The sequence below is a fragment of the Barbus barbus genome (assembly GCF_936440315.1).
Source record: "Barbus barbus genome assembly, chromosome: 1".
Taxonomy (NCBI): Eukaryota; Metazoa; Chordata; class Actinopteri; order Cypriniformes; family Cyprinidae; genus Barbus; species Barbus barbus.
In genome coordinates, this window is record NC_136729.1 from 5,117,974 (window position 1) to 5,130,991 (window position 13,018).

The window sequence follows — 13,018 nt, forward strand, 5'->3', positions numbered from 1 at the left end:
TTGCGACGCTGCCTTGGTCAGAAGGTCAGGTATGATGGTATTGAAGGCCGAGCTGAAGTCCACAAATAAGATCCTTGCATAATTCCCAGGTTTGTCGAGGTGTTGCAGGATGTAATGCAGTCCCATATTGACAGCGTCATCCACAGACCTGTTTGCTCTATAGGCAAACTGAAGAGGATCCAGCAAGGGTCTAGTGATGTCCTTCAGGTAGGCCAGGACCAGTCTCTCAAGTGACTTCGTGACCACAGACGTGAGTGCGACAGGTCTGTAGTCATTAAGTCCAGTGATTTTGGGCTTTTTGGGGACGGGAATGATGGTGGAGCGTTTGAAGCAGCAGGGAACTTCACACAGCTCCAGAGATCTGTTGAAGATTTGTGTAAAGATGGGGGCCAATTGGTCAGCACAGACTTTTAGACAGGCAGGTGAAATACCGTCTGGTCCTGAAGCTTTCCTAGATTTCTGTTTTCTGAAGACCCGGTTCACATCCTCTACACAGACTTTAAACGCAGGTAGAATGGTGGGGGAGGGAGTAAGGGGGGTTGCAGGGGGGAAGGTGAATGTGTGAAGTGCAGATCAGAGTGGGGGCTGGGTGTCAGTCTGGCCTTTTCAAATCTGCAGTAAAACACATTGAGATCGTCAGCCAGTTGTTGATTCTCCACAGACTGTGGGGGTGGTGTCTTGTACATGGTGATGTTCCTCAGACCAGTCCATACCGACGCCGGATCGTTGGCTGAAAGTTCTTTTTTCAACTTCTCAGAGTAGTTCTTTTTAGCCACTCTGATCTCCTTTGTTAAAAAAGATTTTATCATTATTGAATGATAAGAATGTCCTGGTGGGGATGCATATATCCTCACAGAAACTGATATATGATGTTAGTCTCTGTGAGCTCATCCAGATCGGTGGCAGCGGCTTCAAAAACACTCCAATCAGTGAGGTCAAAACAAGCTTTTAAATCTTCCTCTGCTTCATTAGTCCATCTCTTAACAGTTCTTAACCTGTTAACGTTCACCAGAGCGACCTCGCACTGAACGATCTTTGTTTGCATGTGTCATTGTTTTCTAATAGAATAAATGAAACGGGACAAAGTTAATCTTGTCAAACTATATATCATTCTGAGGGTCTAAGCCTCAAGCATCGACGACAGATCGCTGTTTTTCGATGGAAAGCTTATAAGGAATGAGTGGCACAAATTTGCTACATTTGTGTAAGCAGTACACATCCAAACACGCAGAATAAAAAAGCAGTACGTACCTTTATCATTGTAATAACGAGCCACAAACGCGTCCACTGCTGAAATCCCAGTTTAGTTAGAGAGGTAAGGGTCCACAGAACAACATACCAGCGAGCACTTTTAGTCCAGCGAAACAATAACGTTGTAATAAGGATGAATATTCCTTTGTTTACGTTTCATTTCTTCAGAGAGTTATTGTTCGCGTCCGTTATGGAATAAATTACGCTCAAAAACAGCGTCTTGGTGGTAAAAAAACAAAACGATGTTACAGCATACGGTTTTACAAAAATAATGAGACCGTCTACGGAAAAAAAAGTCTCAGAAAAGCGGAATATAGATTATTTGAATTTGGCGCTCCCTCCTGCGAGCTCTGACGCGGGCTATGACGCTTCTGTCATCTGAGCGGGGCGTAACTTAGCGATCTGCTTTATCCATAAAAAACTGTTTTTTTTTTTCTTCTACATTTTTTATATGTGTGTGTGTGTATTGTGTGGGGAATGTGGCCGTGTCTGCATGATTATAATATGTATGGACGCACATCAGCGTGTTTATTAGCGACTCTATGACGGCTATCATTGTGATTCATTGATCAGCTATTATTGATTATATGGCCCATCTGTTTGATTATAATCTGAATGGAAGCACATCAGCGTGTGTTTACTGACTCTATGACCATGTCTGGCAATATCACTTCACGTCTGGCAGTGATATTTATCATTGTAATAATGAATAACAAAGAATACTTCAGTATACATACTATATACAAAGCATTTTTTTTCTATTTTTTTTCCTTTTTATTACTCAAATAATTATTTTTGTATTTTTTAGTGCTCAAATAAATCTGTCTATTATTTTATAATTGAAAAACTATGCAGGAACATGTATAATGACTAAAATAGCTTGTATAATTCTGCAATCCATTTGGTGGTTATTTTTCCTCAAACAGGGGGGAGGGGGGGACTATAAATAGTTTCAGAAAATATTGCAGGAATCTCATTTTTCATGGTATCTTCTTCAAATTTGAAATATGAACTCATGAGACCAGTGGCTTTCGATCCATTACTTTTCTGGATTGCTCCAGGACTTATTTCATGTATTTGTAGATGAAATAAAAAAAACATTCAGTGTGGAAAAATATTTTTCAAGGCACGTCAGTGCCTATAACTTTTTATCTTTTTGAGAATTATCAACTCTGGATGATAGATAGTAAAGCCCAGAGTCTCTTCTTTCCAAAGATACCTAATTTGTTTGTGTAAGCACACTTTGTCACAAACTGTTACCATTTTAATTTAGGTAGGTTATTTTCACCTGCGAGGCCACAAATGGCAGTGAAGGTTAACAGGTTAATACAGGCTTAGAAGATTTGAGTTTTTGCCTATAGGTCGGTATGAGATGAACCAAACAGTGATCAGAGAGCCCCAGAGCTGCCCGTGGGACAGAGTGATATGCATCTTTAATTATTGTGTAACAATGATCCAATATATTACTGTCTCTGGTGGGACATGTAACGTGCTGTCTGTATTTTGGCAGTTCGAGGGGGAGATTTGCTATATTAAAATCTCCAAGAATGATTAAAAAAATAGTCTGGGTACCTTTGCTCTGTTTCAGATATTTGTTCGGCCAGCTGTTGCATCGCGGCGCTCACGCACTCGTCCGGAGGCACGTACACATTCACGAGAATGAAGGAGGAAAACTCTCGGGGTGAATAGAATGGCTTACAGTTTATGAAGAAGGCCTCCAAATTAGGAGAACACATCTTCTTCAGAGTTGTTACATCTGAACACCAACCTTCATTTATGTAGAAACATAGTCCACCACCTCTCGTTTTCCCCGTTAGCTCCGTGATGCGGTCTGATCTGAACAGCTGATATCCCGGCAAATGAAGCATGTTATCCGGGATGTTTTCACTCAGCCAGGTTTCAGTGAAGCACAATGCAGCAGAGTTTGAAAAGTCCTTATTTGTGTGGGTGAGGAGAAGTAGTTCATCCATTTTGTTAGGAAGGGATCGGAGATTCGCTAGATGAATGCTTGGGAGCGCAGTTCGGAAGCCGCGTTCGCGGAGTTTAACCAGCGCGCCGGCGCGCTTCCCTCTTTTCCGTCTGAGCGCGCGTTTGGCTAGGACTGCTGCCCCTCCGACCAAAACATCCTACAAAGCGTCTGAATAATCAAAAACCGGAAAAAAATTGTCCGGTGTGTGTTGCCTTATGTCCAGTAGTTCGTCTCTGGTAAAACTGACAGAAAGAGAATGACTAAACACAGAACAAACAAACAAAAGTACGGGAGCGTTCCACACCACAGCAGCCATACGCGGCGCCATCTTGATCACAATCAAGAACCACTTTCTTGATTAAATCACTTTCTTGATTAAATACAATCAAGAAAGTAAAACAACCTCTCAAATGTTCACTTTACCTTTGCACAGACCTCAACACCAATCAAAATGTTTTGGGATCTGATCACAAAAATCATATTCTGATATCAGAAAATGAAACAAGTGACTACATCTCATTTAGTCACTTTATCCCACACAAAAAAGGTCTGCTCACTCACCTGTCAATCAACCACATGGTTTAAAATAAATCGTGATGTAACTGAAGCAGAGACAGATATTTACTGCCGTATTGTCATGCACACTCAAGTGAAACATTTTCAAAAAAATAAATAAAAAAACAGATTGATTGATAAAAAAAGATTGGATTGAGGCAGATCTCAATGTTGGCTTGTACTTGATTGAAAGAAAAGGACAGGATTTAAACTGACTAAATAATCAGAGAAGTCTAGCATACATCACCAAAGATGTATTTATAGGTAGAAATTCATTAAATTAGATTTAAAAAAAAAAAAGCACATGAATCACTCACAATAATATCAATGACACGCATTTAGAAAATGAGGATGGATGATTTTAATTTCATGCTTACTTTAAACTTTACTGATTGATTATGTGCACCTTGAACACCCAAAAATTTAAATTCTCTCATTATTTACTCAATCTTATGCTGTCCCAGATGTATATGACTTACTTTCTTCAGATGAACACAAACAAGGATACTCCAATTCTCCAACTCTGTGAGGTGGGTCCCTAAAAAATTGATGCATCACAATGTACTGACGTTGATGTCATGCAAACTCATGTATGAGACTTGTTCAGAAGCAATGGTTAATATAGTAAAAAAAAAATTAAATATAAGTATTTTTCTCACATGAATATTAGACATTGCTTCAACGGACATTTATTCATCACCTGGGCTTGTATGGATTACTGTCATATTTTTTGAAGAGTCAATTTTCAAGGACTTTTTAATTACCTTTTTATTTCATTACTTTTGTAAAAATCTCTGTGTTCCACAGAAGAAAGTAACTGGGACGGCACATCTGGGAGAGAGTGAGAGCGAGTAAATATTTTGGGGTGGAGTATCCCTATAATTACAAGTGCCTATCTGCAACACACTTTAGGCTGGTACGACAACAAACGATTAGTGGAGTAAATCCGAATAGAACAAATTGTTTTCCTAGAAACTGAATTTGTCAATGTCATTTACAAGACCCTACAAAGTTATCAGTCCCACACGGAGTCTAAACCAGAATTCAGAACGTGTAACCTTGATCTTAATTGGTAAATCTGTACAGCAAAGAAAAAGAGTCAGCAGGAAACAGTTTTTATGTACTGGGATGGAGCCTTAGGCTTGTTTCACCCCAGGGGAGAACCAGCATGAGGACCTGGTGACAGGCCCTGCGGTCAGGCAAAATCTACTTGGCACAGAGGGATAAAATAGTCCTAGCAGGGGCCATTTTCAGCCTGTGGCAAAAAGGTCAAGAGTCACTGAAATCACAGAAGGTTCCTAAAATGCATCTGAAGGAATGGGAGGCTTAAAAAATGCTGCATTCCTAGAGCTCTGCTTAAGTTGGCGGATCAAGAGTGGTGAGCCACTGAACAGTAGGCTGACAGTCTGGTGTGTATATATAGAGGGAAAGAGGCCACCCACCCTTTGAAAGATCAATAATCTCTGATCTTAAAGGAGCTCGTGGTGCCTGGGGTGGCCCTGGTCATGTGATTGAGGCTTTGCGTGAGGTTCCTCATTTCCTTTTAGAATTTTTGCAGCCAAATTATAAAAATTCAACTGCATTTTAACAATATAGGAAAAAGGACAATGGCAAGCTTTAAAAAGAAAAAACAATCAGTCAATTATTGCCATCAGTCATAAATTTTATCAGCAGAAAAAGAACAAATCTACCTACAGTTTAAAAATATTTTGGATTAATATGTTTTATTGTAAAAATATTTCAATAGTAAAGCGTATTTGGGTCCTTAGTTCAGTTCTACAGAAAGGAATTTCAAGTTATTTGGAAAGATTTATCTACAGGTTATTCATCAGTACAGTACAGATAATAAATTAAAATATTATTTGCACAATGGCAATATAAAAGCCAAAAATTTTATTTTGCTAACAAAAAGGTCACAAAATCACACTTTTTCCTTACACAGTATAAATTAATCTTTATAAACAAAAATATACAGTGTGGATGTCTTAATATTTAGGAAGGGGATTCCTTTCAGAATTTCTTGGCATCAAAAAAAATTGATTCTGCTCTTACAATGTGTTCCCAATCATTCTCACAGAAAACTACTGAGACACTTCTGCTTTGCACCGGTGCCAAAAATCCTTAGGGATCAGACGAGAAGCAGAATGAGGCGTACCATATTCAGACCATGACGAAAATCCCCAGGATGGCAGCTGTGCGGAGCATGAGCAGTTCTCTCTGGCACTATGGCTTAACCTCAGAGAGAAACCTTGTGGAAAATGCATGGCCGAGCCAGTGTGTACCAAACTGCAGAGAATATTGCTCCATTCCAGAGTGTAGATCAATATATACTAATTCAGTGGAGTCTGCAAATCCACATTCGCCTGCCTGCTCCTCTGCATTAAAGCCTCAATCTCCATGCCTTTTTTTTTTTATACACATAGCGGTTATTCAAAATGGATGTCAGAAGTAAGGACGACAAATACAGATTGATAGGCCAGGAAGGGTCCGGCATTTTCAGCTTGGCAAATAATTAATGTGAGAACAAACCTCAAGTAGTGTGAGAGTGAAGCATCATTTATTATTAAGGCAGGAGGCTCTTTGGCAGGGAGCTTTGCTATGTGAAATCTGTATGTGTGAGTGTTGGTGTGCTAACCCTGCAGGGAACATGTGTAAATAGGCTGCATGATGATGCCCTGATAATGTGCCGGCTGCTGGTCTTCGCTCTCTCAATCCATACATGTTCTGAGGTTTCTATGGATACTGCCTGAGCAATGACCGGCTAGAAAAAAATAAAGGCTTAAAGAAAAACGGAGAGCACAAAAAGATGACAGGATACGAAAGGTGGCGCATTCTTCTATAACCCATCCTGTTTGTAAAGCAGAGAGCTGGAATCACATCTGATTCAGAGCTAAAATTACTGTACCAGAATGCAAAACAGAAATGCGTGACCAAATAAAAAAAAAAAAAAAAAAAAAAAAAAAAAAAAAAAAAAAAACTTCACGCACCACACCATACTGCTATGTTAAACACTCACAAAATTTCACTATCAAAAAAAAAAGAAAATAAATGTAAAACAATAAAATGACCCTGCCGCACACCAGTGTGGACAAGCAGTGAAAAAAAGCATTATGGATAACTGAGTTGGAGCCCTGTGTCACTGCCACTTTGTATACTACCACAAAAAAAGAAAAAAAGTAAATGGTCCAATCCAACAAGGTGAGTCACCTATTCCCACATGTAGTTTCTCTGTACTCCCTACTTACGAATTACTGATTACCGAGCAGCAGCTATTTGTTATCTGCCCAGATTTGCCATTCCTGCCTGCAGGGTAAAGAAGGAAAAGTCATCAGGAGAGTGAGAGAATGTTTCATAAAGGTAATAATTACCTTACCTAGCGCACATCACTCACAAACAGCACCCATTATGCAAACAGATCCCACACAGGAGAGACCTGAACTCAGAGTCAGCACATGGCCAGAATGCTAAGCAGCCCATTTCACAGCTATGTCAGAAAAGCCTTCACACTCAACATGAAACTGCATTCGTTTTTCCTGTGCAGTTTGAGATGCAATTCCAAATTTTACAGGATGCTCAATGTACGTATGAATTTGTATTATAAAATCTAGTCCTTTTTCGTATCATTTATAGATTGTCTGAAAAACAGAAGCAATTATGCTCTTATGCTCAATTACCGGAACATGTTCTTTGAAATTATGAAGAAAAAGTTGTCTCTTGCAACTGACACAACTCCATGGATTATACATTGCACACTCTGGTCTTATAAACAGCAATAAATTAATTCAAACCATCACACAGCATGGCTGAATTGCATCTTATTTCTGCAAGTGCACTGTATGAATCAGAGGCTGTTCTTCAGAAACACGTCAGAATCCCTCAGTACATGCTGAGCACCTGTGTTGACACTTAAGGCCATGGCACACAGAGTCCGAATTTTTCGTCTGAAATTTTCGCACGTTGAAAAATAAATACGACCTCACGTTTTGTCAATCACGTTTGCACACTGCCTCCGAAATTTTCGTCCGTCAAAAAAAAATTCGGATCGGGTTCGATTTTTTGCGTTTTTCGCATCCGTATAAAGCATTTTGAGATGCTTTGAGAAGGTGTTTTGGCAATTCAGAGCCACCGTACAAGCGAAAGCCAAAATCCAAAATAGTGTCAGACAAATTAATACACTTCCAGGGTTTCTGCAGGGTTCAGTCAGTCAAATTTAAGACTTTAAGACCTTTTTATGACCATTATGATTTAAATTTATGACCTACACGAATTACGAAAAATAACTTCAGACAATAACTCAATAACACAGGAACAACACTTAAGAATTGTAAATTGTAACATTGTAAAGTAACAATTATTTTATGGTTTCAAGCCAGTGTTGCCAACTTCTTTCGATGGAAAGTAGCTGAAGCCAGTTTGAAAAGTCGCTAGATGTCGCCAGATGACGTCTTGCGCTAATTAGCATAATCATGACGTCATGATTATTAAAATTCTTATTAAATTGAAGACGTTTTATGACTTTTTATGACTCCGCGGAAACCCTGACTTCGTCTTGCAGCACAGAGCACTTTATGACAAACAAATTGCGGAATACAAAGATACAGAATATAAAGAAGTGCTGTAGCCTATTTTTTTATGCCTGGCACGCACCTTTCCGATGCCGCAGTTCGGTGTGTGTGTGTGTCTGTTGGTGTATCCATACCTCAGACAGTCTCTGTTCAGGATAAATTGGTTCACGGAAATTGGTGGTCTTCTTTTTAATATGTGGATTCAGTATCGCTAGCAAAGTATCAAACTCAGGCACTGACATCCTGAAATAAACTTTGAATCTCTCGGGATAATCCCGCAGCTCTTTAATAAGGAGGTGGAACTCTCCTTCCTCTCTGCGCAATCTAAGGATTGGATGGACCCAATATTTCCTTCTTTTTTTAAAACGAGAGAGGACAACAAAATCATCCTCACTGCTTGAAGACATTTTGTATAGTTTTGCGAATTTTTTCGCAACGGATTAATTAAAACGCATCGGACTCAGTGTGCAAGGTCTCTGTGCGTGACGAATTTTTAAGATTGCGAATGCGAAAAAAACGCATGCAAAAATTTCGGACTCAGTGTGCAGAGACCTTCACAGAGCAAAATATATTTTCAAGACTGACATTTACATGGATTTATTAAAAACACTACTTTAAATGCTGAAACTCTTTGGTGGTCTTAAGTTGACATTAATCTTCCGTGTTAACTATCGGCGAGATTTCAGAAAGGCTGCATTAATTACAGAAATAGCCTGAAACAATGCCTACAGCTATTTGGCTATTGATTAACATCCAGGAGCCCATGTGCCCTATGTGACATCAGCTGTACAAGACAGACATTTCAGATGTGAAAGTTAATTAAATTTCGTTGAAAGATTACAAAGTCCAGTTTTTTTTTCATCTTTGGACTAACATGCACTGCATAATAAGGCCAGAAATATGTAGTAAAGTAATACAGTTAATGCTGATTTTCTGTAGACACCACTGCATGAGACAACAGTGAGTAGATCAAACAATCACACACTTTTCCGAAGCAAAATTATTTATTGTTGGTTGGTGCTTTTTTTTAGGAGTTTCAATTTCTAAGAGAAGTAAATCCAGCACCATTTAATAAAATATGGGACACAATTTCATGCTATTAACTACGACTTCTGCCTCAAACTCCTAATTTGCTACTTATTAATAGTTAAGTTTAGGTATTGGGTAGGATTAGGGATGAAGAATATGGTCATGCAGAATATGTGCTTTATAAGTTTCAGCCAATATGATGATAATAAGAATGCTAATAAGCAACTAGTTAATAGTGAGAATTAGTCCCTATACTAAAGTGTTACCAAAATATGTTTAAGAGATCACAGTGGTGGATACTCACTTAAAAATTAAGAACTTGTGTGAGATTCTGGACTGTCCTATTCAGAGTATATGCGATCTGATCCCTGCGACTATTAAAAAGATAGATGCAACTTTTAAAGAGACAAATATTCTACAATCATATTCAATTTATATCACATTCAATTTTAGTTTCATTCAATCTTCTGGTCAGTTTTTGTGTATTTCTGAATATGAACAAGTGTTTGTTTTGTCTCAAATAGTATTGACAGAAGTTAATGGCGAAACCAAAAAGACATTCTTCATTCAGTTATGACATTCAGTTCTTAAATTTCTCAGCAGAATGAGGCAGGTCTCTTGAAATACAATCAGCAAGGGGTTATTTATCTTTATTAAACAAAACTTTATCTGAGCCTCCAGCGTTAACTAGATAACATGAACTTCCCTCACACACACTCTCTCTCTCTCTCTCTCAAGTATTAGCTCGCTCACCCACTCAGTCTTCCCTCTGTATCCGAAATGAACCGTTCTCGATGGACAGCAGGGCTAGTGGTGTCCCCATACAAGGTTAAGCAATTTGTCCACTGTGTGACCCCACATGAACCAGCTGATTAAAATTCCAACCCATTCTCTTTCTTGCCTTTCTCCGTCTCTTAAACTTCCCTATCCTAACTCAGATGTTTCTTCAATCCCCCTTCTCTCTATCTTTAGCCTACACAACATATGCTTTCTAGTGACGTCACTACAGCAAATTGTGCGTTCTGCATATAGGCCATCAGTGAGTGACATCGGCCTTTTTCTCTCCTATTTGCACAAACGCATGTGGAAACGCCCTTATCAACAACACCTTATCTGTGGCCCTACCTATGCCCTCTCACAGGGCTACTGCTGACAAGACAAACGTCCTTCAAACGTCTCTGCTCCTCAACGGACAGTGATAACCAAACGTGTGTTTTTCAAGCCTTAACGGTCTAAAGGATTAAGACCAGACTCGACCTGGACCAGACGTTCAGCTCTGATAACAAAAACCACCCCTGGCTGATTAGTGCCCCGTCATGCAGCAGAAGAGGGTGTGCTGAAGGACAGTATCCATCTCTGACACCGGCGAGCTGAGGACCCAAAGTGAAGGACTTTTTATTTTATAGCCCAAGTGAATGATCAAGGACGCGTGTGAGAGTCACTAGCGCTGCCATTGTTTTTGTGTGTGTGTGTGTGTGTAAAAAGAGAACAAGTATTTGGTATGTCCTCATTTAGATATCAAATGACAAAAGTAAAAAGTAAAGAGTGTAAAGACGATCAACTCTACCGTGCGACTCCACCGGGCAGGGACACTGGCAAGGGATAGAAGCATCGCTTTTTATTTAAGTTTATTTAAGTTTTTTCATTTAATTAAATGTTTATTGAAATGTTGTTATATGCATGTCAATTTTATTTAATTTCTTTATTTTCTTAAATATGTGGGTATATAGTATTTATAGAGTTGTAACTTTTAGTTTTAGTTACTTTTTCTTATTTGTAAGTCGCTTTGGACAAAAGTAAGTAGATTCTGTAGCAAGGTGCTCATGTTGTAGTAATGCATCAAGCAGGCCACGTGCACATCTAGGTCACATCCTCACTGTATATATCATTAACGTATATGTGTGTCACATTCTTACCTACCCACTGTTTATCATTAGCTAACTACGTGTTTGTGCCTGTATAGAATTATCTAACACATTGCACTAAACTGTACACTTTCAAACTCAAACATTGTATTGTATTAACAGCACATGGCTGCAAGTGTTTTTCATTTCAGTTTCAAAATGCATAAATCATCTACAGAAACATCCAACAGGAGTTAAACATTGTCAACCAGTCCCCCATGACAATGTAATACAAAAACTAATTAAATCAAATATATCAAGTTTTATATGTACACACACAGGAAACACTAACATCATGGTTAAATGTGGCTCGAATCAGAAATTGGATCTGCATCGGATTTAAAGGCAGGGTAGGTGATTTGGTTCAAAAGCATCTTTTGTTATGCTGGTTGAAAGTCTGTATATATCCCGATAGCCATCGCTAAGTTAAGTGGTCTAAATTTGTGTGTTTATCTCGCCTGTGGAAGGCATAGGATCATAAAATGTTCGTCCAATAAAAACGTTCGATCCAAACATTATGATAGGCTGTCCTGTCTGCCTGTCAAATATGTATTTGCATACCCCTGCGCACCCTGTTTGAGCAGACATGATCAGCATGTCATCAGCGCATTTCAGGGAGAATGAACAGTGCAATAATTGTATTATGCACTTTTGTACTGTAATGCTGTCTCATCGGTGAATGAGACATGAGGTAATCTGACAGCGTTTCATTCAATCCTCCACCAAAACCATCTTTCATCATGTCGCAGGTTAGTCTCTGCTCTGACGGAGTGCATTCATGTGTTTTGGGGGAGGTGTGGCTTTGCAAAGTGATTATGCAGGGAGGGTGGGTATCTTGCTTTCAAAGCTAGCTTTCTATTGGGGGAAAGGGAAAGGGAAGTGGTGTGTGGCCAAGTATGGTGACCCATACTACTGCATTTAACCCATCCAAGTGTACACACAGTAGTGAACATACACCCGGAGCAGTGGGCAGCCGGGGAGCAGTTGGGGGTTCAGTGCCTTGCTCAAGGGTCTCACCTCAGTAGTGGTATTGAGGGTGGAGAGAGTGCTGGTATTCACTCCCCCACCTACAATCCCTGCCGGACCTGAGACTCGAACCCACAACCTTCGGGTTTCAAGTCCAACTATCTATCCATTAGGCCACGACTGCAAGCCTTCCCGAAATTGCCTACCCTACCTTTAAATGTGCAAAAACACACTACTATTCAAAGGTTTGCCATCAATAAAAAAAAATTTTAAAAAAAAGTGAATACATCCATTCAGCAAGGATGCATTAAAATGATAAGTGACAGTAGTGACATACGTTACAAAAGACTTCCATTTCAAGTAAAGGCTAAACGTTTTATTCCTCATGTTACGTCCAGAGCCGTAAGGTTCTGTTTGTGTGTGTTCAGCTGTGCTGTCTCTCTTCATAGGAGAAGTGGTTCCACCTGATACAGATAATCAATGGCCTGCTGTGATTGGATGCTGGGAGTATTTAAACTGCAAACACCATCAGAGCTGTGTTGGTGGTGGCTTGACTGTGTGCAGCAGCAGCAATGAAGGACCCATCTTCAACCCCAGATCTGAGACTTTGTTGAAGCCAGTAGTGAACCGTGTATCTCTACCTTTTATTGTGTGTACTACTTGGTGAAGTAGTTTTCTTTTTAGTCTCTTTCTATTTCAATCCCTGATTGAGACTTTAAAGGCAGAAGTGAGTGTTACCTTTAATAGTTAATCATTGTTTGACTTAATGGATCATTTTC

General features: G+C 39.4%; 1 protein-coding gene across 7 annotated transcripts in view; it reads right to left on the reverse strand.

Moving 5' to 3' along the window:
• Positions 1 to 13,018, reverse strand: part of LOC306874568 (phosphatidylinositol-binding clathrin assembly protein-like) — an 80,037-nt gene that overhangs the window by 33,325 nt on the left and 33,694 nt on the right. Inside the window, exons 1-2 of one of the 7 annotated variants that reach the window (XM_079424717.1) lie at positions 10,123 to 10,324; positions 7,021 to 7,078 (exon numbers count right to left, since the gene is read on the reverse strand). The exons of 4 other annotated variants lie outside the window; for them this stretch is intronic. The gene's annotated coding sequence lies outside the window, so the exon portion shown is untranslated. Of the gene's footprint in view, positions 1 to 7,020; positions 7,079 to 9,673; positions 9,744 to 10,122; positions 10,325 to 13,018 lie in introns of those variants that run through there. 2 more of the 7 variants (XM_079424716.1, XM_079424715.1) reach the window with 2 other exon arrangements.